At 41.1% G+C, this 25065-nt stretch overlaps 1 pseudogene; it reads right to left on the bottom strand.

Annotated features, from left to right (window-relative positions):
- Positions 1–404: 404 nt before the first annotated feature.
- On the bottom strand, positions 405–20815 carry LOC116888953 (annotated as a pseudogene).
- Between the last annotated feature and the right edge of the window lie 4250 nt (positions 20816–25065).

The following is a 25065-nucleotide window of genomic DNA, read 5'->3' as shown; positions in this document are numbered from 1 at the left end:
TCACCATTTAAGTATTTCTGGGAGCTCAATGGTTAAGAGCACATACTGCTCTTGAAGAGAACATCAGCTCTGTACCTCACATCCACATCAGATGGCTAACAGTCACCTATAACTCAAGATCTATATACTGGGATTGGACACTGTCTTCTGGCCTCCAGTGGCACCTACACACCTAGCACACATAAACTCATATATGTATATGTATGTGTATGCATATGCATATGAGTGTATGTATGCACATGTACATACATATACATAAAAAAGAATAGGTTCTTTCTCATAAGGTAGAACCTATTCTTTTTGTTTGTTTGTTTCAAAGGCTTTATTTTTACTTCGTACAAGACGTGGGATAGGCTGAGGCGGCTGGTGCAGAGCAGAGGGAGCCTCTTGGAAAACCGAGAGGCCTAATGGTGCTTGAGAATGAGGCGCTCAAAGAGATACTCACCCAGAGATGCCTGGGTCATGCCACTCTGTGCTGGTTGTGGCCCTGCCAGTCTATAAAGGTTGGTCAGGTGGTGGCCCATCTTCTTGATGAGCTTCACCTCTTTATCCAGGAAGTGGCTTCCCAAGAAATCACAGAGATGAGGGTCTGTGCATGCAGACCTCAGGGCATGCATATCCAAGAGGGCCTGAATCAGTTTCTTCTCCAGGGCCAAGGCAGCTCCCATTGTCTCCTGGGATTTACCTCACTCATCTTGAGATGGCTTCTGCATGTCCTTGAAGACTGCACTGCCCTGGTGATTGTTCTGCAACTTGAGGAGATGCTCTGCGCCCTGTGCTTCTCAGCCAATTCACGGAAGAAGTGGCCTACATTCTCCAAAGCCACGTCATCCGGATCAAAGAAGAAGCCCAGAGAGAGGTAGGAGTAGGAAGCCTGCAGGTGCAAGTTGACCATGCGGTTCGTGGCAGCTTCCACTTTGGTGTAATAATTCTGAGGAATCTGAGAGGTCACGGCTGATCTGGAGCATAGGGCTGAGATGGAGCCGGTGCTGGCTGGTCCTAGGAGCCGGAGGCTGCAAGGAGATAGCCCAGAGGTTGCGACTGGAGAGACTTTTAAGGTGGCTCAAAGCTAATAAAGTGGGAGTAGTCCCCGGGTCTGTTCCATTCAAACACTATTGAAGCAAGACACAGGACAAGGGCCCTCCAAAGAGCTGCTCTGAAAGAACCTATTCTTAAATATTTAAAAAATATATATAATGATAGCCTTGTCTGGCATCAATGAGGAAAGGCCCTTGGTTCTGTGAAGGTTTGATGCCATAGCATAGGGGAATGCTAGGGCTGTGGGGCTGGAGTGGGTAGGTGGGTAGAGGAGTACCCTCATGGAGGCAGGGGATAGGAGGAGTGGAATGGGGAGTTTTCAGAGGGAAAACTGGGAAGGATAACATTTGAAATGTAAATAAAGAAAATGACCAAAATTTTTTTTTTTTTAAAAAAAAAGAAGCATTCTATCACCACAAAGATTAGGACTCATCGTCTCCTAAACATCCACTCATCAGTGAATTGAGGACAGAGTGGGGGGATGTGGTCAGTCCTCACAAGGTTTTTACATGTTTTAATGTTTACTTTCTCCTTGGTTATCATATATTAAAAGCTCATGAAGAGGAGGGTAGGATATAGTTCCTTGTCATGGTGCTTGCCTAGAGCAAGGCCCTAGATTTGATTGTCAGCCTTGAAAAACCAGTAAAACACAGGCTTTTGCTTTTGTTTGTTTTGTGAAGAGAACCTTGTTACCTAGTCTGTCTCTGTTTTTTATTTTAATTCATTCCAAGGTCTTTCTCTGTACACAAAGCTGGCCCAGAACTCACTATGTAACTCAGGTGGAACTTGAACTTACAATGTTTCTGCCTCAATACCCCAAGTGCTAGAATTTCCAGGCATGGATGACCTTGCCCAGGCTTTCCTATACGTTCTTTACTTTCTTCAGTTAATCTTGATTTGGGAAGGAAGAAAGGAGGAAGAGAAGGAAAAGGAGAAGGAGGGGGAGCAGAGCGGAGGAGACCACCAACGCTGCCCACCCCTGCCCACATCCCTGGCCCAGGAGGAAACTGTATCACGGCCTCTGGGCACCGTAGAGGAGGGCCCAGGGAGCAGCAGATCCACTGCGCCTGAGACACCACCTGAAGGGACCGACCGGATAAACAGTTCTCTGCACCCAAATCCCGTGGGAGGGAGAGCTAAACCTTCAGAGAGGCGGACACGCCTGGGAAACCAGAAGAGACTGCACGCTGCACACAGTACTGACCCCAGAGGAAAACAAAAGCTATCTGGAACCCTGGTGCACCAAACCTCCCAGAAGGGGCGGCGCAGATCTTCCTGGCTGCTGAGGCCGTGGAGAGCTCATAGGCAACACCCCACTAGCAAACTTGAGCCTGGGGACCACAGGTAAGACAAACTTTTCTGCTACAAACGACTTGCCTGGTGAACTCAAGACACAGGCTCACAGGAACAGCTGAAGAACTGTAGAGAAGAAAAACTACGCGCCCGAAAACAGAACACTCTGTCCCCATAACTGGCTGAAAGAAAACAGGAAAACAGGTCTACAGCACTCCTGAAACACAGGCTTATAAGACAGTCTAGCCACTGTCAGAAATAGCAGAACAAAGTAACACTAGAGATAATCTGATGGCGAGAGGCAAGCGCAGGAACCCAAGCAACAGAAACCAAGACTACATGGCATCATCGGAGCCCAATTCTCCCACCAAAGCAAACACAGAATATCCAAACACACCAGAAAAGCAAGATCTAGTCTCAAAATCATATTTGATCATGATGTTGGAGGACTTCAAGAAAGACATGAAGAACTCCCTTAGAGAAACACAGGAAAACATAAACAAACAAGTAGAAGCCTACAGAGAGGAAACGCAAAAATTCCTAAAAGAATTCCAGGAAAACATAAATAAACAAGTAGAAGCCCATAGAGAGGAGTCACAAAAATCCCTGAAAGAATTCCAGGAAAACACAATCAAACAGTTGAAGGAATTAAAAATGGAAATAGAAGCAATCAAGAAAGAACACATGGAAACAACCCTGGATATAGAAAACCAAAAGAAGAGACAAGGAGCTGTAGATACAAGCATCACCAACAGAATACAAGAGATGGAAGAGAGAATCTCAGGAGCAGAAGATTCCATAGAAATCATTGACTCAACTGTCAAAGATAATGTAAAGCGGAAAAGCTACTGGTCCAAAACATACAGGAAATCCAGGACTCAATGAGAAGATCAAACCTAAGGATAATAGGTATAGAAGAGAGTGAAGACTCCCAGCTCAAAGGACCAGTAAATATCTTCAACAAAATCATAGAAGAAAACTTCCTAACCTAAAAAAAGAGATACCCATAGGCATACAAGAAGCCTACAGAACTCCAAATAGATTGGACCAGAAAAGAAACACCTCCGTACATAATAGTCAAAACACCAAACGCACGAAATAAAGAAAGAATATTAAAAGCAGTAAGGGAAAAAGGTCAAGTAACATATAAAGGCAGACCTATCAGAATCACACCAGACTTTTCGCCAGAAACTATGAAGGCCAGAAGATCCTGGACTGATGTCATACAGACCCTAAGAGAACACAAATGCCAGACCAGGTTACTGTATCCTGCAAAACTCTCAATCAACATAGATGGAGAAACCAAGATATTCCATGACAAAACCAAATTTACACAATATCTTTCTACAAATCCAGCACTACAAAGGATAATAAATGGTAAAGCCCAACATAAGGAGGCAAGCTATACCCTAGAAGAAGCAAGAAACTAATCACCTTGGCAACAAAACAAAGAGAAGAAAAGCACACAAACATAACCTCACATCCAAATATGAATACAACAGGAAGCAATAATCACTATTCCTTAATATCTCTCAACATCAATGGCCTCAACTCCCCAATAAAAAGACATAGATTAACAAACTGGATATTAACGAGGACCCTGCATTCTGCTGCCTACAGGAAACACACCTCAGAGACAAAGACAGACACTACCTCAGAGTGAAAGGCTGGAAAACAACTTTCCAAGCAAATGGTCGAAGAAGCAAGCTGGAGTAGCCATTCTAATATCAAAAAAGTCAATTTTCAACTAAAAGTCATCAAAAAAGATAAGGAAGGACACTTCATATTCATCAAAGGAAAAATCCACCAAGATGAACTCTCAATCCTAAATATCTATGCCCCAAATACAAGGGCACATACATACGTAAAAGAAACCTTACTAAAGCTCAAAACACACATTACACCTCACACAATAATAGTAGGAGATTTCAACACCCCACTCTCATCAATGGACAGATCATGGAAACAGAAATTAAACAGAGACGTAGACAGACTAAGAGAAGTCATGAGCCAAATGGACTTAACAGATATTTATAGAACATTCTATCCTAAAGCAAAAGGATATACCTTCTTCTCAGCTCCTCATGGTACTTTCTCCAAAATTGACCATATAATTGGTCAAAAAATGGGCCTCAACAGGTACAGAAAGATAGAAATAATCCCATGCGCATATCAGACCACCGGCCTAAAACTGGTCTTCAATAACAATAAGGGAAGAATGCCCACATATACGTGGAAATTGAACAATGCTCTACTCAATGATAACCTGGTCAAGGAAGAAATAAAGAAAGAAATTAAAAACTTTTTAGAATTTAATGAAAATGAAGATACAACATACCCAAACTTATGGGACACAATGAAAGCTGTGCTAAGAGGAAAACTCATAGCGCTTGAGTGCCTGCAGAAAGAAACAGGAAAGAGCATATGTCAGCAGCTTGACAGCACACCTAAAAGCTCTAGAACAAAAAAGAAGCAAATACACCCAGGAGGAGTAGAAGGCAGGAAATAATCAAACTCAGAGCCTAAATCAACCAAGTAGAAACAAAAAGGACCATAGAAAGAATCAACAGAACCAAAAGTTGGTTCTTTGAGAAAATCAACAAGATAGATAAACCCTTAGCCAGATTAATGAGAGGACACAGAGAGTGTGTCCAAATTAACAAAATCAGAAATGAAAAGGAGACATAACTACAGATTCAGAGGAAATTCAAAAAATCATCAGATCTTACTATAAAAGCCTATATTCAACAAAACTTGAAAATCTGCAGGAAATGGACAATTTCCTAGACAGATACCAGGTACCAAGTTAAATCAGAACAGATAAACCAGTTAAACAACCCCATAACTCCTAAGGAAATAGAAGAAGTCATTAAAGGTCTCCCAACCAAAAGAGCCCAGGTCCAGACGGTTTTAGTGCAGAATTCTATCAGACCTTCATAGAAGACCTCGTACCAATATTATCCAAACTATTCCACAAAATTGAAACAGATGGAGCACTACCGAATTCGTTCTATGAAGCCACAATTACTCTTATACCTAAACCACACAAAGACCCAACAAAGAAAGAGAACTTCAGACCAATTTCCCTTATGAACATTGACGCAAAAATACTCAACAAAATTCTGGCAAACCGAATCCAAGAGCACATCAAAACAATCATCCACCATGATCAAGTAGGCTTCATCCCAGGCATGCAGGGATGGTTTAATATACGGAAAACCATCAACGTGATCCATTATATAAACAAACTGAAAGAACAAAACCACACTATCATTTCATTAGATGCTGAGAAAGCATTTGACAAAATTCAACACCCCTTCATGATAAAAGTCCCAGAAAGAATAGGAATTCAAGGCCCATACCTAAACATAGTAAAAGCCATATACAGCAAACCAGTTGCTAACATTAAACTAAATGGAGAGAAACTTGAAGCAATCCCACTAAAATCAGGGACTAGACAAGGCTGCCCACTCTCTCCCTACTTATTCAATATAGTTCTTGGAAGTTCTAGCCAGAGCAATCAGACAACAAAAGGAGGTCAAGGGGATACAGATAGGAAAAGAAGAAGTCAAAATATCACTATTTGCAGATGATATGATAGTATATTTAAGTGATCCCAAAAGTTCCACCAGAGAACTACTAAAGCTGATAGACAACTTCAGCAAAGTAGCTGGGTATAAAATTAACTCAAATAAATCAGTAGCCTTCCTCTACACAAAAGAGAAACAGGCCGAGAAAGAAATTAGGGAAATGACACCCTTCATAATAGATCCAAATAATTTAAAGTACCTGTGTGACTTTAACCAAGCAAGGAAAGATCTGTACAATAGGAACTTCAAGACTCTGAAGAAAGAAATTGAAGAAGATCTCAGAAGATGGAAAGATCTCCCATGCTCATGGATTGGCAGGATTAATATAGTAAAATGGCCATTCTACCAAAAAGCGATCTACAGATTCAATGCAATCCCCATCAAAATACCAATCCAATTCTTCAAAGAGTTAGACAGAACAATCTGCAAATTCATATGGAATAACAAAAAACCCAGGATAGCTAAAACTATCCTCAACAATAAAAGGACTTCAGGGGGAATCACTATCCCAGATCTCAAGCAGTATTACAGAGCAATAGTGATAAAAACTGCATGGTATTGGTACAGAGACAGACAGATAGACCAATGGAACCGAATTGAAGACCCAGAAATGAACCCACACACCTATGGGCACTTGATTTTTGACAAAGGAGCCAAAACCATCCAATGGAAAAAAGATAGCATTTTCAGCAAATGGTGCTGGTTCAACTGGAGGTCAACATGTAGAAGAATGCAGATCGATCCATGCTTATCACCCTGTACAAAGCTTAAGTCCAAGTGGATCAAGGACCTCCACATCAAACCAGATACACTCAAACTAATAGAAGAAAAACTAGGGAAGCATTTGGAACACATGGGCACTGGAAAAATTTCCTGAACAAAACACCCATGGCTTATGCTCTAAGATCAAGAATCGACAAATGGGATCTCATAAAACTGCAAAGCTTTTGTAAGGCAAAGGACACTGTGGTTAGGACAAAACGGCAACCAACAGATTGGGAAAAGATCTTTACCAATCCTACAACAGATAGAGGCCTTATATCCAAAATATACAAAGAACTGAAGAAGTTAGACAGCAGGGAGACAAATAACCCTATTAAAAATGAGGTTCAGAGCTAAACAAAGAATTCACAGCTGAGGAATGCCAAATGGCTGAGAAACACCTAAAGAAATGTTCAACATCTTTAGTCATAAGGGAAATGCAAATCAAACAACCCTGAGATTTCACCTCACACCAGTGAGAATGGCTAAGATCAAAAACTCAGGTGACAGCAAATGCTGGCGAGGATGTGGAGAAAGGGGAACACTCCTCCATTGTTGGTGGGGTTGCAGACTGCTACAACCATTCTGGAAATCAGTCTGGAGGTTCCTCAGAAAATTGGACATTGAACTGCCTGAGGATCCAGCTATACCTCTCTTGGGCATATACCCAAAAGATGCCCCAACATATAAAAAAGACACGTGCTCCACTATGTTCATCGCAGCCTTATTCATAATAGCCAGAAGCTGGAAAGAACCCAGATGCCCTTCAACAGAGGAATGGATACAGAAAATGTGGTACATCTACACAATGGAATATTACTCAGCCATCAAAAAAACAATGACTTTGTGAAATTCAGAGGCAAATGGTTGAACTGGAAACTATCATCCTGAGTGAGCTAACCTAATCACAGAAAGACATACATGGTATGTACTCATTGATAAGTGGCTATTAGCCCAAATGCTTGAATTACCCTAGATGCCTAGAACAAATGAAACTCAAGACGGATGATCAAAATGTGAATGCAGATCGCCCTGAGAGACACAGCCAGAATACAGCAAATACAGAGGCGTATGCCAGCAGGAAACCACTGAACTGGAGAACAGGACCCCTGTTGAAGGAATCAGAGAAAGAACTGGAAGAGCTTGAAGGAGCCAAGACCCCATATGTACAGCAATGCCAACCAACCAGAGCTTCCAGGGACTAAGCCACTACCCAAAGACTATACATGGACTGACCCTGGACTCTGACCTCGTAGGTTGCAATGAATATCCCAGTAAGAGCACCAGTGGAAGGGGGGCCCTGGGTCCTTATATAAGAAATTCAAGTTGTAATAAAAAAAAAAGAAAAAGAAAAGAAAAAAAAGGAGAAGGAGGGGAAGGGGGGAGGAGGAGAAGGAGGGAAGAGGGAGGAGGAGGGGAGGAGCAGGAGGAGGAGGAGGAGGAGGAGAAACTATTCTCATCAGCTGTTATTGAAAATAACATGGTCATATTGGCTGTAGCATACAGGGTTCTCATGTCTTTCCTAGTTATTCAATATTTTTTGAAATGGCTTAGAAATATGACTTAGTGGGTTTGGGAAAATAGTTCAATTGATAAAGTGCTTGCCTAGTATGCATGAAGCCCTAGGTTCAATCCTCAGCACCACATAAGATCAGGAGTGGTGGTATACTTCTATAATTTCAGCATTCAGGATGTAGAAGCATGAGGATTCAGAGTCCAAGGTTATGAATCTTGGCTACATAGCAAGTATGAGATCACCCTGAAATACATGACTTTTTCTCAATGGAAAAAAAAACTGGATAGAAAATTCTGTGAGCATGGTTTGGCTATCGTGATTGAACATAAGGTTTAAAAGACAAAGAAATGTTAGCAGGATGGGTCGTCCCACTAAAGGACTCCTTTAAGGGCTCTGGTCACTTATGCGGAGGAAATGTTGACTGAACCAGAGTAACTTGGGGAAGAAAATCAAGCAAGATCCAGGCTGCATGCTCCAGTTACTTTCTATGCAAGCCACTACAAGAAAGACTGCGTGTGAGCCACAAAGAGCTGTGCTTTGTGGTTTTCTGAAAGAATGATGTCCTTTTAAAAAGGTATACTTTCCATATATTTCAGAACCAAACATTAGGGAAATAAAAGTTACCTATCTGAGACAAACAACAAAAAAGAACTGGCAATGTCTTCTTATTTATTTTTTTAGCTCCCCCATCTTTTCCTGTGCATATGCTAAGTAAAATTTTTCCTATGAAAAATTGGGTCTTTCTTCTGCTGCTGTTTTAGTCAGAATTTCAATTTTCATTATTGTAATTCTGTAGATGTTTCCCATGAAAAATGAGGCCATTCTTATGTGTGATTCTGGGCCCTGCCTTTCTTATGGGTAAGCATTTTCCCCCATGCTATTAAAGCCTTCTGAAACAAAAAGTCTACATTTTTAATTTTTGTTTATTAAAGCTTTTTATCTTAATTTTTGTGTTCTTTTTGAGATAGAGCCTAGCTGGGTAGCCCAGATGGTCTCCAGCTTGTGGTATCCTTCAACCTCAGAAACCCAAATGTTCACATCACAGGTATAAGCCATTATAAATGCAATTAACACGTATGAACTTTATGTATAATAACACATATGAATTTTATAAATGGAGTTCAGTACAATATTTTATATGTGTATATACTGGCAAAATCCCCCTCCCCGTTTTCTAACCCCTGCCCCTGCACTCAACCTAATCCCTACATCTCACTAGTCTACTGAGATTTGACGTGACATAATTGTCTTCTATAACTGCTACAGTTGATTTAACAATCTCTTGTTTCTCATTCTTTTAATGGGTTTCTTTCAAGGTGAATTCCTTCAAAAATTGCAGACCAAAATGCACAGATCTCCAGAATACAGTTCAATGAGTTTTGGTAAAGCTGAACTAATGGAGGTGACCGTTCCCCTCGTCCCTCGTTGTGCATTAATGCCTCCTTCTATTCAGGCCTCCACCTCCCTTGCTACTCCTGTTAGCTCTTACACAGATTTGTTTGGTCTGTGCTTGAACTTCATGTGTCATTGTGTAGAACATATCTTTCTGTGTCCGACTTTGTTTTTATACATTTAAAAAAATTTTGTTTCACATTTCGATCGAAACTCCCTCCTTCTCTTTCCAACCTCAGCCCCCCCCCAACCCATCCCTCTTCTCTTCTTTTTTCTCCCCCAGAGAAGGAGTCCATCCAAAGGTACCAGTAAATGCACAAGTCACAGCAGGACTATGCATCCTCTCCACTGAGGCTGGACATGGGGGCCAGCTAGGGGGAAACTATTTTGAGAGAGTCACCTGTGATGTGTCTGTCAGAAGTCCATGCCTTTTCATAACTAGTCAGAATCTTTTGTATAGACACACAGCAATATGTCTCCACCAGCTGATAGGTATGCCAGGTCCTTCCAATCTCAGTCTATTAGAAGGATACTAAGCACTTTTTGTTTCAAGTCTATCTTAAGGAAATGTTTAATAGTAGTAAAACGATAAGTAGCTTAGTAATGATTCCCCACCACCACCCCTCTTCCTCTCTCACTCACATTCTGGGGTAGGAAGACCCAGTGTCCCAAATACAATTTTTCTCCTTTTCCTCTTCTCCTTTGCTTCCCCTCCTTTTCTTCTTTTTGTTTTTGTCCTCCCACCTCCTCTTTCTACTTTTTGAGATAGTCTCAGTATGTAGCACTAGCTGGCTTCAAGCTTCTGTTCCTCCTGCTTCAGCCTCCCAAGTTCTGTATTACAAGTGTTCAAAATCATATCTAGATTTCTTTATTTCTATATGTTTATGGGTAGTTTGAGTGTATTCAATGTCTGTGCATCAAGTGCATGCTTGGTGCCTACAGAAGCTAGAAAAGGGCATCAGGTCTCCTGGAAACTGGTGTTACAGATGGATGTGAACCACCATGTGCATGATGGGAATCTGGAAGAGCAGCCAGAGCCTTTGATTGCTAAGCCCTCTCTCCAGCCCCTTATTTTTGCTTTCAAGGGAAGATACAGAAGCTAGGTATATGACTCAGTGGAGGTCCACATACATTTAAAGTCCTGAGCAGGATCCTCAGCAGTGGTGAGATGGGAGAAATATAGTTGACAGATTCCAGGGAGGGTCTTGAGAAAATGCAAAACAAGATGAAAGGGGCTTTTGAAGAAGACAACCCAAGGGGAAAATTAGTTTTTAAATAAGTACAAAAAAAGAATTAAAATTGGGCAAGAATAACAAGAGACAATAAACAAAACAAAACAAAACAAAACAAAAAACAAGTAAGCATAGAGGAACAAAGAAAGGTTTGAATCAGGGCAGTATGTAAGGGAAGCCAGGAGGCCTTCTCATTTAAAAAGTAAGTGTTGTTTCTGTCCCACACTCCCTTAATTGAGGTTCAGGCTGAACCTAGGACACAGACTGGTAGGAGACTGGCTACAACCTGGTCATACCAAACAAGAACCTGACGATGTGCATTGAAAGGCAGGGTGGTGTTCTTTCTTTTCTCTCTCTCTCTCTCTCTCTCTTTTCTTTCTCTCCTCCTTCTCACTTCTGTCTCTGTGTTTGTGTATGTAAAAAGCGTTTTTTTTTGCCTGTCTGTCACTGTATCTATCTGTCTATTTACAGTTACAAGGTCTTCACAGTGTTGGGACTGCAGACTTATGATGCCTGCCTGTATGGGCTATGCCCCAGAAAAATAATTGACTCCATATTACCCTCTTCTGATTTTGGTAGACAATTTTCATAGGGTTTTATATGTCTTTGAACAGAGACATAGGGAAGCCAGGAAAGTCAAGACAACCCGGGGTATGTTGGAGAATTACTGATCCAATCCAGAGCCTTAACAGTGAACTGCTTTCAGATCTCTGATGTTTTGTCTTAATGAGATTTTTCAAGAAGCCAGGCAGAGTGATACACGCCTGTAATCCTAATACAGAGAGTTAAGAGCACTTACTGTTCTTGTAGAGGTGCAGAGGACCCAGCTTTATTTCCTAGCATCCACACGGCAACTCACAATTGCCTGCAACTGTACTTTCAAGAGATCTGACTCCTCTTCTGGCCTTTTGTGGAATCTTTTACATGTTTGTGGTGTACATAAGCCTGCCACACAAACACATGAAAAAGTTAAACTAAAACAAAGAAACACACACACACACACACACACACACACAAAGGGTGGAGATTTGCTGATTTCAAACCAAATTACACACTACAGTTTTTTTCTTTTAGTGATGTTATTGCCAATTAAACATAAAACATTTGTTTTCTATTACAATCAGACAAGAGATACAAAAACAACTCAAAGAAGTTGGAAGAAGGAAGGATCTGGAATTCTGTAAGGCGGGTGGAGGCACATTATTGATAAAGTCCTAGGGGCTTTATGGCATTCTTAACCCACTGTGGGTCTCAAGTGAATTGGATGGTTAAAACAGTGAAAGGGGAGGAGAAAAGGAGACACAAAGGCAAATACTGAAAGATGGGAAGATGTTTATTTGGTCCATAATTCCCAGGGGAAAGACTGGGACTGTAGCTTAGAAGGAAAGAAAGCATGTACATTTGCAAAGCCTTGGGTTCAACCTCCATCACAACACAGAGACACATACACTGTATACTCCCAGAGAACATAATCCTGAGAAAGACAGTACAATTTACAAAAATTCTGATTGTAAATGAGGAACTATGTCTTGATGTGAGAACTATAATCAAATATATCTTGATGTGCTTAGAGGAATAAAAGTGCTATGCATATTCAAAGCATCATTACTATTCATTCCTTAAGGGAAATAGTGCAGCTTCACCATTAAAACACCCCTGAATAGAAATAGAGGTAACTAATCCCACAGTAGCTGTAGATCTCAAAATACAAACCCCAAATCCACTGGGGACAGGGTGAGATTACACTATATGTTTGGGTCCCACGGGGACATGATGTATTCTGCCTGCTTCTTCCAGTTCCCAAAAGTTTATTCCTTTAGTTTACTGTCAGAAAATTCTTAAATGATATGTATGAAGGCATAGCATCTGTTTGGTTTCAGGGGATGTGATAGGACACACATTAACCCTTCTAGGGGCTTGCTGAAGTCAGAATGCATATCTAATATCTCAGCACTGAGGAGACTGAGGCAGAAGAGCTCCTGTAAGGTTAAGGGTGCTAGCCTGTCCTACGTAGTAAGATCAAGGCCATCCTGAACTACATAACCAAACACTATTGCAAAAAAAATAAATAAAAGGAAGGGGGAGGCAGAAACAGACAAAAGGGAAGGAGGGAGAGAGAGAATGAGACTGAGAGAATAAGACAGTGCAAATTTCTGTCTATTCAGTGCCTTGCAGGAGTCACATTAGAGTAGGGAGTCAGGGGTTGGGGATTTAGCTCAGTGGTAGAGCGCTTGCCTAGCAAGTGCAAGGCCCTGGGTTTGGTCCTCAGCTCCGGGAAAGAAAAAAAAAACTCCTTTAGAGTAGGGAGTCTTTCAAAATCGGGTGTTCTGGAATAAATTGGGACCATGTGTGTGGGTATGAAAAGAGTTCTCTTTGAAAAATCATTTTCCTCCCCTCCTTCTCCTCCTCCACCTCCTTCTACTCCTTTTTATTCTTTTATGCTTTGAAACAGGGTCCAGATAATATCTTAGGCTGACCTCAAACTCACTGTCTTCTTCTCCTGTCCTTCCCAGGGTTACAATTATAGTTGTGCACCACCACACCTGGTTGTGGGAAGCCATTTTCATAAAGAAAATAATAGTTTCCCTTTTTGTTTTACAGCATGAGAAGGTAACTGGACTTTTAGTTCTGTTCTGGATCCTTCATTTCTGTTGTGTTGTTTAACACTTACAATCCTGTGAGACAGTGTGTCTATTCTTTGTTGTCAACTTAACTACATCTGGAATTAACTAATATCCCAAAATAGAGGGCACATCTGTCAGGAGCTTATGCTTAATTTGAAGTTAGAAGATGCAATTCCAATCTGGGTCTTTGAGGAATGAAGTTACACATTTAATCCAGATATTTAGTACAGATCTAATCTGGGCTATACCTTCTGTTGGAAGTCTGTATAAGAAATGGAAGAAAGAAGCTTTTTGTTTGTTTCTCCAATATATATGCCTGTGTGCATGCGTGTGTGTGTGTGTGTGTGTGTGTGTGTGTGTGTGTGTAAAACTAGAAAACTTTAATAATAGGGCCTTACAAAGGAGTAAGGTGAGACTTGGAGTGTGTACAGAAATTGGCCAGTGTCACACAACTGGAATAGAGATAGTTTATCTGACTCTATAAAGCCTGAACAGGGAGCACTGGTCATTCTCTGTCATAATTTGCTTTTTATTGCTGTGATAAAACATTCTGATCAAAAGCAATTTCAGAGAGGAAAGGGTTTAATTAGCAAACACAAGGAGTACTGCTTGTTCCTCATGACTTGCTCAGTGTACTTTCCTATACAACTCAAGACCACGTTCCCTGGTTCCACAGTAGTCTGAGCCCTCCACAATCCACCATCAATCAAGAAAATGCCCATATAGGCATACGCACACACCAGTCTAGTAGGGGAATTTTCTCCATTGAAGCTCCCTCTTCTTGGGTGGCTCAAATTTGTATCAAGTTGACAAAAATTAACCAGAACAATCAATTCCTTGTCAACTTGACACATAAGCACATCACTATTAAATTATAACCTTTCTTGTTTATCCTCAAGGTCTCATGTAAATATCACAATATAAAAATAGGATAGCTTTTAAACTTGCATAGTCTTTTAAAAACTCAAGCACTTTAAAAGACCAAAGTATCATTAAAATTTCCTGTAAGAAAAAAAAGTTAAATACTTTCTTACTCCAAGATAGAGAAACCAAGGCACAGTCATAATCAAATCAAAGCAAAACCAAATGTCAACAGTGTAAATAACTTAGTGTCCAACATCTTGAGATTATGATCTTCTAGGTTCCAAAGATCTTACATACCCCCACCATTCTGGATTTGCCATCTTCAGCACACAAAACTTGCTATATCAGCTCAGACTGGTTCCTCTCTAGATCTGCTGCTTTCCTTGGTGATCATTCCACAGTACTGGCATCTCTTACATACTATGGTCTCCACTGTACCTTCATTAGTGGCATCACCTAGTCTCTGTTAAAGGACTATTGACCTACCACATACTGCCCAGCCCCAGCTTCTCCCTATGAGCCCTTGAATGCTTCGGTTTTCATGTCATCAAAACCAGGACCATGTGTGAAACTCTTAAACATTACCAAGTTCTGTTGACAGCTTGAGATGCTTCTTGATTCCCTGTAGACCACAGATTCTGTGTGCCAACTCCAAGGAAATGTTTCATCAAAGATTTCACCTCACTGATGCTGGTCCCATTAACTGCAGTTGATTTCTCAGAATCAGCTGAGCAGAATCAATTGACACAGTATGAGTAAAGCAAAGTTTTTACTTTAGGGGTCCTGGTCTCTTGTTAATCCCATCTGAGGCTTCATAACCCTACTACATAACCCAAACCACAGAATCTTAATACAAACTATCACATAGATAGATACTATCTTTTTTGCCTCTGAAACTTTATAAGCCAGGCCTCCATCTCCTCTCTCAATGTTCTTATCTTTCAAGTTCCTGTAACATCTCAGTGAGCTCAGAGTATTCGATGAACTTTCCAGTCCAAAGCTCCAAAATCTTTCCATAATCCTCCCCCCAAAACAATATGGCCATGGTCTTGTATAATGATACTTCATGATTATGGTACAAATTTCTGTTCTACTTTGCTCTTTATAGCTGTGATAAACACATGACCTCTGGGGCAGAAACAGAAGGAGAAAACCTGGAAGCAAGAGCTAAAGCAGAACCACAGAGGAATGCTTGTTAGCTTGGTCACCATGGCTTGTTCAGCTTGCTTTTTATACAATTTAGGAGCATCTGCCCAGGGGTGATGGCTGGGTCCTCCCACATCAATCATTAGTCAATAAAATGCTCCCTCAAGTTGACTACAGGTAATATGATAGGGGAATTTTCTCAATTCCCTCTTCTCAGATGATCCTAGGTTCTGCCGAGTTGACAAAAATACTAACCAGCACACTAACTCCCCTTCCTGCACCATGCTTACATGTCTATGTTCTCATTGGATTCTCCAAGAACCAATTCTGCAGCAAAATGAGAAAGAGTAAAGTTGGGAGGTGTTCCTAGGAAATAGTGGGGAGGAAATGGAAAAGTAAGGAAAGGATGATGGAGAGAGAGCAGTCAAGAGAGCAGATTCATTGTAGGCAATCAGAGCTCTGTCCTGGAGGGAGCTTTAGAAACCATGTTATCCCACTGGAAGAGCAAGGGGGCTGATACATTTGCATTGCATCTCCTCTTATCTCTTAGTGGTTGAAAGCTGCTGGCTTGATGTAGAGGGGGTAAGGGAAAGGACATTGATTTCTTAGCCTGACAAAACTAGCTCTCAAGGTGAAAGACTGTCCTTAAATTGGACAGTATGTTTTATTTGAAGATGCTAAAAGTGGACATTGTCTAGAAGTGGACATGGGCGAGTGATATATAGAATCTTATGGACTATGGGCCTCTCGGTGGCTATTGGTCTGGCTGGCTAACATGATATTTAGCACAGAGACTTAACTGCTTAATACTGATTCCTGAATCACCAATCCCATGTGAGATGGGAACAATGAGGGGATCAGAGTAGAGACCAATGTAAATGTTGTTAAACTTTCTTTGAACAAAAGAAAAAAAATCTTTGTAGGATTTACAGCTACCTATAAAGCCTGTGATGAGTTCACCATCCAAAAGAAAGTGTAGTGTAGAACTATTGAATCCAGTACTGCCTTGCCCACACTAGACTAGTGTTTTACCACCAAAAACAGATCCACAGATATTTTTGTTTGGATCCTAAATATCCCCCAAATGCCCATCTGATAGAGGCTTACAGCAAAGGTTATTGTGTTTGGGGGTAGATTGGTAGACCTTTTAGAGGTAGGGTCCGTGGAAGCTATGCAACTTCCTCAGGATATTCCACTGAAGGAGACAGTAGCCTGTTCTCTTGCTCTAAGGTACGTGACTTTACTCTGCCATTGCTTTCACCATGGTGTACCTTTTCACCACAGCCACAGACAGAAATCTCCTAATTTCTAAGTCATTCCTACTTAAAAGGTGTTTTTTTTCCTCAGCTATTTTTATAAGTGACAGAAAACTGGATAACATAGATGAATTAAAGCAAAGAATAGGCTTATAGTAGAAAGTATACCGATTCTTTCAGATGCTGTATTACAGCCATTTCCTCTGTGTGTTGCATAACACACTACAAGACTCCCAGGTCTCTTAGCAATTAGCATGTATCATTAAAATCTTATCAACAATTACACTCTCCAATCTAAATTCTAGTTGCAAGATTGTTTTCCTGGTTTTTGCATCCCTGAGTGCATGAGTACTTTGGAAGCCTGGAGAACAGACGAGCCCACAGGGAATGTGCTATCCCAAATCACCCTGAATATTTATCAAGAAGGTGAAATTTTAAAATGAATCTTTGAAGGTGATATTCCTTCACATTGAAACAAAAATTCACAGGTTGTTGAGTTGTTATTGTTAGTTTGGCCAATGTGTCTATTTTAGTAACACACAATATTTTGGCATTGAAAAGAAGCAAAATATTAATGGGGCCCAATGACAAGGTGAATGAGTCTGCTGGAAGCCATCAGAGCCACATCTGAGCTGTACATATAAGTACATTTTCAAACAAAACAAATTGTTCCTGTATTTCTTAGAATATTTGGAAGTAAATTGAGGGTTCTAGTAATATAATACACAGATCCAAATGTACTATATTTTGTCCAGGGATATAGCCTAGTTGGAAATCCCTTATCAGGGCGTGTGCAAGGCACCCATGTTGTTGGATGGTATTAAGGTCACTGAAAAGTGGGAGAGGGGCATATTCAGATTTAGTGAGTCCGATCGTTTCTAGGATTGAGCTATTCATCTGTAAAATAGAATCAGGATGATTTCTGAACTTCTCCTGGACATTTAGGAAAGTCAGTGAGTCACCTTCCCAGGGAACAACCTTTGGTCTGAAAATGACGTGGAAGCCATAGAAGCAGAAAGTAATTGACCCCCAAAAGCTCTCTGATTCATTGGAAATAATATTTCTTTTCACATTGTTTTTATGTTGTGTGAACAATTGTATACAATAGGAATCATATTTGATGTGTTGTCCCACAATATATTTATTGAATAATAGAGAATAGATATTTCAGTGTCAAGCACGAGCATCTTTTTTAATTAATTAATTAATTTTTACACTCCAGATTTTATCCCTTCCTGGTGGTCCACCCTCATACCTCTCCCCCTACTCCCCCCTCTCCCAGTCTCCACAAGGATGTCCCCACTGCACCCACCCCACCAGACCTCTAAACTCCCTGGGACTTCCAGTCTCTTGACAGTTAGGTTCATTTTCTCTGACTGAATCCAAACCCAGGAGTCCTCTGCTGTATATGTGTTGGGGGCCCCATCTCAGCTGGTGTATGCTGCCTGGTTATGTGATCCAGTCTGAGAGATCTCGGGGGGGTACACTGAGACTCCTGGTCCCTCTTACAGGGTTGCCCTCCTCCTAGCTCCCTCCAGCTTCCCTTAAATAAAACCAGAGGGGTCAGCAGCTACTGATCCTGGTTGAGTGTACATCTGCATCTGACTCTTTCAGCTGCTTGTTGGGTCTTTTGTACAGAGTAGTCATGGTAGGTCCATATTTTCTTGAACAACCCATAGCTTCAGCACGGTGTCAGGTCTTGAGCTGGATCCCACTTTGGGCCTGTTGCTGGACCTTCTTTTCCTCGGGTTCTTCTCTATTTCCATCCCTGCATTTCCTTCAGACAGGAAGAATTATGGGTCAGAGCTTTGGCTGTGGGATAGCAACCACATCCCTCACTTGATGTCCTGTCTTTCTGCTGGAGGTCGATTCAATAAGTTCCTTCTCCCCATTGTAGGGCCTTTAATCTAGGGTTCCCCACCGCCTTTGAGTCCTAAGAGTCTCTCCCTTCCCAGGTCTCTGGTATATTCTAGAGGGTCCTTCCAACCTCCTCGCTCCTAAAGTTGCCTGTTTTCATTCTTTTGCTGACCCTTGAGGTTTCATTCCTTTTCTCCCACCCTCTGTAGTTCATTGCATGTATTTTTAGTTTTTACTATCTCCCCTTTTCATTGACACTAAAGTAATCTTACTTCTCTGCCTCTTCCTTCCCCTGCTCCTTTCCACAAGGTCTCATTCTAAAGCTCAGAATGTCCTTGAACTCTTGATCTTTCTGCCTCAGCCTACCAAGTTTACATACACATGCCAACATGCTTGGCATTTTATGTTTTATTTTCCCCTATGGTACATAATACCCACTACAATTGAGGCCTATGTTCCAAGCAGTACTGTACACTATATCTTATAGCTAATTTAATTGTTATAGAAAGACTTGTGAATTAAATAGTATTATTATATATTTTGCTGTACAAGTTCTTGTGTTGCTGGAAATTGAACCTAGGGCCTTGCACATGCTGGGCAAAATCTCTACCAGAGAGCTGCATCCCCAAACAAGTTATCAAATTATGGATGGGTTTTGGGTGAAACGAGTTAGGTATCTTGACCAAAATTAGTAAGCAGCTCTACCATATATATATTGGTTTTAAAGGGACTGAATTCTGAGGTAGCAGAATAAACTCCATTTTGTTCTTAAAACTCCATTCTAAGTTAACTTGCCCTTAGAGAGTCATGGCCCCCTCCCTTGAGGTGTGAGAAAAATCATGAAATGTCCCTGGCAGTAGCAAAATAGACACAGCAGCTGCAGCTGGATGATAACAACAGAGTGGGCTAAGGAAACATAAGTTGTTCCCAGGTTAAGATGCTCCTTTTTGATGTAGGCTCCCTCCGTGTGGTTTAACCAGGTGCTGTAAACCAATTAGCTGAAAGACCAACATTCCTTTACCCTCTCATGTAACACCAAGGCTTGGAAACCCCCACTTGCAGTTTTTTCCTTTATAAACCCCCTTCACCTAGACCTGGGGGTTCACTCTCCTTCCTGTTCCATCAGGAGGGTTTGTGACCCAATCTCCCGAGCTTGAATACTCTCATGTGCTTGCCTCATAGTTGTGGTTCCTGGTGGTTTCTGGGGTTTTTGCAATCTGGGCACAACAGTTTCAGACTCAGAGCCATTCCCTACCAATTTTCTCCTTTGTCCTTCTCCTGGGATTTGACTAGAAAGCCAATTTTCATTCTTCCCAGTTTTCTTTGTAACTAAATCAATGGGACATATGACAAGTAGGGGCATCTACAGAATGCTTTATGCTGCCTGTATGTGGTCTTGAATAGAGAAGAGATGATTGCAGATGACGTGTACCATCAGGCCAAACCTATCAAGTTAAGTTGGCAAACCAGTGGCAGGAATCGAATGTTTTGAAGTTTCATGGAGTATGATAAAACCAATTCCTATTTCTTAAAGCCACTACAAGTGTGCTTCTCTGCAACTTAGAGCTGAAAGTATTCCTATCTGTTGCATCCCCCATTTCCTCTTTCTTCTTATTCCAGTGCTGAGGATAGAAACCAGGACCTTGTGCATTTTATGTAAGCTCTCTGCTATTGAGCTGCACCCTCAGCATCAGGATGGGTTTTGCTGCTCAGTAACTGGTACTCTTGGTGAAATACAGTCCCTGTAGTTGGATGTGTAAGATATTCTTCCTCAAAGTTGTGGTAATTATATAATGTATGGTTACATTATCTGAATTTCTAGAACAGGCAAAGGCACTTACAGTAGAAGAAAATAGAGTAGTCATTTCTTCTGAGAATGGGACTAGACCTGAAAGGAAAAAGTTTAAAATTGTCCCCTAGACAAAAGTTGAAGCCAAAAGCAGGCCCTGGAACTGCCTGTTCCAGAAACTAGCTGATCACAGAAAGAATAATTGCACCAGCTGGTTCAGCCACTTTGTTCCAGCAACTAGCTAACCACAACAGCTCGTCCAAGATCCACTTGGAGGTGAAATATTGTCCGTGTCCTTGTGTTTCTGTGTCGGCTGAACTCTGGGTCTGAGTTCTGGTTTTGCAGTCGCTCGCGGTCTTGGGTAGAGACGGAGACTTGCGTCTCCGGTAGAGGCGAGGAGTGTGAGTATTGGTAGATGTGCCAGGGGCTCACCAACTGTGTCACCCTGGGAGACATCCCGGGAGGTCTGTAGGGACCCCAGGGATGCCTGGGAGATTCCCATCTGGGTGCTGGTGAGGATTTGGTGATTCTCCTGGAGTTGGAGAAAAGAATCACCCTTCCAGCCATCTGGGTGCTGGTGAAGACACAGTAGTTCTCCTGTACTGGAGAAGCAAAATGTCCTCCCAGACGACTGTTTTTCCAGAGTGGTCTTGCCTGTCTAGGTGGAAACGGGCGTCTGATAGTCTTTGTCTGTGTGTCTTAAGTTTCTGTTCTGTGTTACTTGTGACTTTGATGATGGGACAGACTGTGACGACTCCTCTGAGTTTGACTTTAGACCATTGGACTGAATTAGGGCTAGAGCACACAACCTGTCAGTTAAGATTAAGAAAGGACCATGGCAGATTTCTTGCTCCTTGGAGTGGCCAGCATTTGATGTCGGCAGGCCTCCAGAGGGCACCTTTAACTTAACCATTATTTTTGATCTGCTCCCCTTGGGAAGGAGGAGTAATGTGGAATCTGCTCTCCCCGTCATCTGTCTGTGGTGAGCTTATGGAAGATCCCATCTGAATCAGTTATATTTTGTTGTGATCTAGCGGCAGGTGCTTGTTTTTGGTTTTTGTGCACATTTCTGTTTTTGTCTGTTAATCTTTTGATTGTCTTTCTGTGTGACTTTCTGTTCTGTTCCCATCATTAATACAGTTCATGCAAAGTGATTTCCATTGGCCTATTCAACATTCTGGAGCAGTCTTGTAATTTGTCTTGCATGGTTCTGAAGTCATGAATTTAGAATCATGACTTCTACTTCCATGATCCCACACCTCTCTGGAGCTCAACTCAGCCCTAAGGCCCAGCTCAACCCTGTGACCTTGCAGCCTCTGCAGCTCAGCAATGTTGCTTTGTGCCTCCAGCATTTCTCCAACTGAATTCATTAATATCTGAACACCGCAGGAATTTTCTTTATTTCTATGAGCTCTGTTGCTCCCTTTATTGAAGTGCCTTTGAACTCCTTGAACCCTGCTTCAGCCATAACCTTTTTGTAACCAAAATATATCTAGCTAACTAGAAACACAGACATATAGGTAGACAATTTACAAATATAATTGCTGTGTGATGTATAATGTGATATGAGGATTAATAGTAGTAATCAACATAAGGACAAAAGAACTTGTATTTTTCAATAGCCAACTATCATAGGAAAGTGAAAGTACTGGGAAAATTGCTTTCAACAAAACCTATGATACTTTGAATTTATTGTTATTCATTGAATTCCAACACTGGAAATTATCCACCTATGTTTCTAGTAAAGTGCTCTCATGACAATAGACATTTATTAAAACTCAGTGAGTGGATACCAAAGTTATTTGCATTTTATTATATATCAGTTCTATGTCAGAATAATAAAACTCAGGAAATAATTATGGGACTCAAGTAAATGACATGTAAACTTACATACTCAGGAAGGAAGTTTCCAATTTACTTTCACCTGCATCAAAATCTAAGATTGACATTCACATTCATTAACATAGCTACTAAACATTTAAAAAGCAGAAACATGGTAAATGGTGTTGGTGAGAATGTTTAGAATTGCAGCCCTTGTGTACTATTGGTGGAAATGGAAGATGATGAAATTGCTATGACAAACAGTATGATGACTTCTCAAAAAGTTGGAAACTGGACCAGGCATAATGGTACACAACTTTAATTGCAGCTCTTGAGAGGCAGAGGCAGGAAGTTCTCTTGTGAGTTGGAGATCAGCTGGTCTACAGAGTGATAGCTGATCTGTCTCAAAACAAAACAGAAACAAAACAAAATTGAAAATCAAATTATCTTGTAAAATAGTGGTCTTATTACTACACATACACCTATGCTCAATTCTGCTTTCTCAGTTAGTTGGTAGAGTTTGTCTCCTACTTAGACTTGAAGTGATACAACCACCCTGTTTTAAATTGCAATAAACTTGCAAGGACATCTATTACACGTAGTATACCCAGTTAAGCTGTCTTCCTTCCACCAGAAGTGAGGCTGCCTGCAGGCAAGGGTTTTACATTTTGCTTACTGCTGTATCATGGTTGCTTAGGTTAGTGTCTGATACATCTTTGAAACTGAATACTTGTCCAATGAATCTATAATGTATAGGAACAGGAAGGCCTTCTATAAGATCCACCATTACAATAGAAGAATTGAATTCCCCTTTCTTTTCCTGTCACACTGAGAATGGAGAATACAGACTGAGGAAGTAAATTTTTCTACCTGCTTATAAAAATTTCAACTATGCTCTTAATGGATTCAGAGAACAGTCACCAAGACAGCTTAGATATGTTGGTGCCTTATTCTTTTCATCTTCCTGCCCTTCTCCCTTTCTCCTCTCATTTTTTTTTTTTGTTTTGTGTTGGGGATTGAGCCCAGGGCCTTTTGTGTGAAAGGAAAGAAACCCTATCTCTGAGCTGTACCACCAACTCTGTGCTATTCTTTTCAGCCAGGAAATATTTTAAAAGTTGAGTAGAATAGGGACAGGGGAAGGAATCACTTCTTGAAGATGATAGGAGTTGTAAACATGAAGAGAATATTGTACTCTCTCAAATATTGTAGCTACATTCCTCTGCAGTGGGAACTGATTAGCTCAGAGCATTAATCTATTTAGGAAACCCAAAGCAATGGTTTTCGGAAGAGCAAGGCACAGAATAGGCTTACCCAGTCTCTTTCTCTGGGGGTCTGCAAATCAGACTGGCCCACAGGGCAGAGTAGATGCCAAGAATTTTAACATATTTCTGAAGTAAAACTTTTATAGTAAGAATTTTGGTTTCTTTTTATTTTTTGCATTTTTATTGGACATTTTATGTATTTACATTTCAAATGTTATCCCATTTCCTAGTTCCCCCCTCTCCCAACCTCCTGACTCCTTTGAGGATGCTACCCTTCCAACCAAACCATTCCCACCTCAATGCCCTGGCATTATCCTACACTGGGGAAATGAGCCTTCAGAGGACCAAGGGCTTTTCCTCCTATTGATGCTGGACAATGCCATCCTCTGGTACATATGTGGCTGGAGCCATTGGACCCTTCATGTGTACTCACTGGTTGGTGGTTTAACCCATAGGAGCTCTGATGGGGTCTGGTTGGTTGATATTGTTGTTCTTCCTATATGGTTGCAAACCCCTTCAGCTTCTTCAGTCCTTTCTCTAACTCCTCCATTGGGATCTCCATGCTCACTCCCGTAGTTAGCTGCAAGCATCCTCATCAGTTTCTGTAACACTTTGGTAAAGTCTCTCCAGAGACAACCATATCAGGTTCCTGTCAGCATGCACTTCTTGGAATCAGCAATAGTGACTTGGTTTGGTGGCTGTATATGGGATAAATCCCCATGTGGGGCAGTCTCTGGATAGCCTTTCCTTCGGTCTCTGCTCCACTCTTTGTCCCTGTATTTCCTCCGGGGGTATTTTGTTCCCCATTCTAAGAAGGACTGAAGCATCCACACTTTGGTCATCCTTGTTCTTGAGCTTCATGTGGTCTGTAGATTGTATCTTGGGTATTCCAAGCTTTGGGACTAATATCCACTTATCAGTGAGTGCATACCACATTTTTTTGTTTTTTTTCTTTTTTTTTTTGTTTTTTGTTTTTTTTTTTTTGATTTTTTGGGGTTTTTAGTTCATTCCATTTGCCTAAAATTCATGAAGTCATTATTTTTTCTCACTCTTGTGTGGGATGTACTACATTTTCTATATCCATTCTCTGTTGGGCATCAGGTTCTTTTGGCCTAAAAAATGCTATGAACATAGTGGACATGTGTCTTTGTTATATGTTGGAGCAACTTTTTTTTTTAATGTAGGTACTTGCCCAATTTTTGTAGAGTGGTTGTATCATTGAATTCCCCAATGGATGATGTTCTCTTTGACTACATCCTTCCATCTGTTATCATCTAAGATTTTTCTTTTTTTCTGTTTGTATTTTTTATTTGCATTTCAATGTTATCCACTTTCCCAGTTTCCTGTCCATAATGCCCTTATCCCATTCTTTCCCCATGCTTCTATGAGGGTGTTCCCCCACCTATCTACCATCCTACCCTTTCCCCCTTCCCCACCCTGACATTCCCCTACACTGGGGGGTCCAACCTTGGTCCTGCTTCTCCTCACATTGATGCCCAACAAGGAAATCCTCTGCTACATATGCAGCTGGAGCCACAGGTCTGTTCTGTGTACTCTTTGGATGGTGGTTTACTTTCTAGGAGCTCAATTTGTTTGGTATTGTTGTTCTTATGGGGTTGCAAA

Source organism: Rattus rattus, chromosome X (assembly GCF_011064425.1).
Source record: "Rattus rattus isolate New Zealand chromosome X, Rrattus_CSIRO_v1, whole genome shotgun sequence".
In the NCBI taxonomy this organism is placed as follows: Eukaryota; Metazoa; Chordata; class Mammalia; order Rodentia; family Muridae; genus Rattus; species Rattus rattus.
The sequence above is the reverse complement of the archived record's forward strand: the minus strand, read 5'-3'. Positions and strand labels throughout refer to the sequence as shown.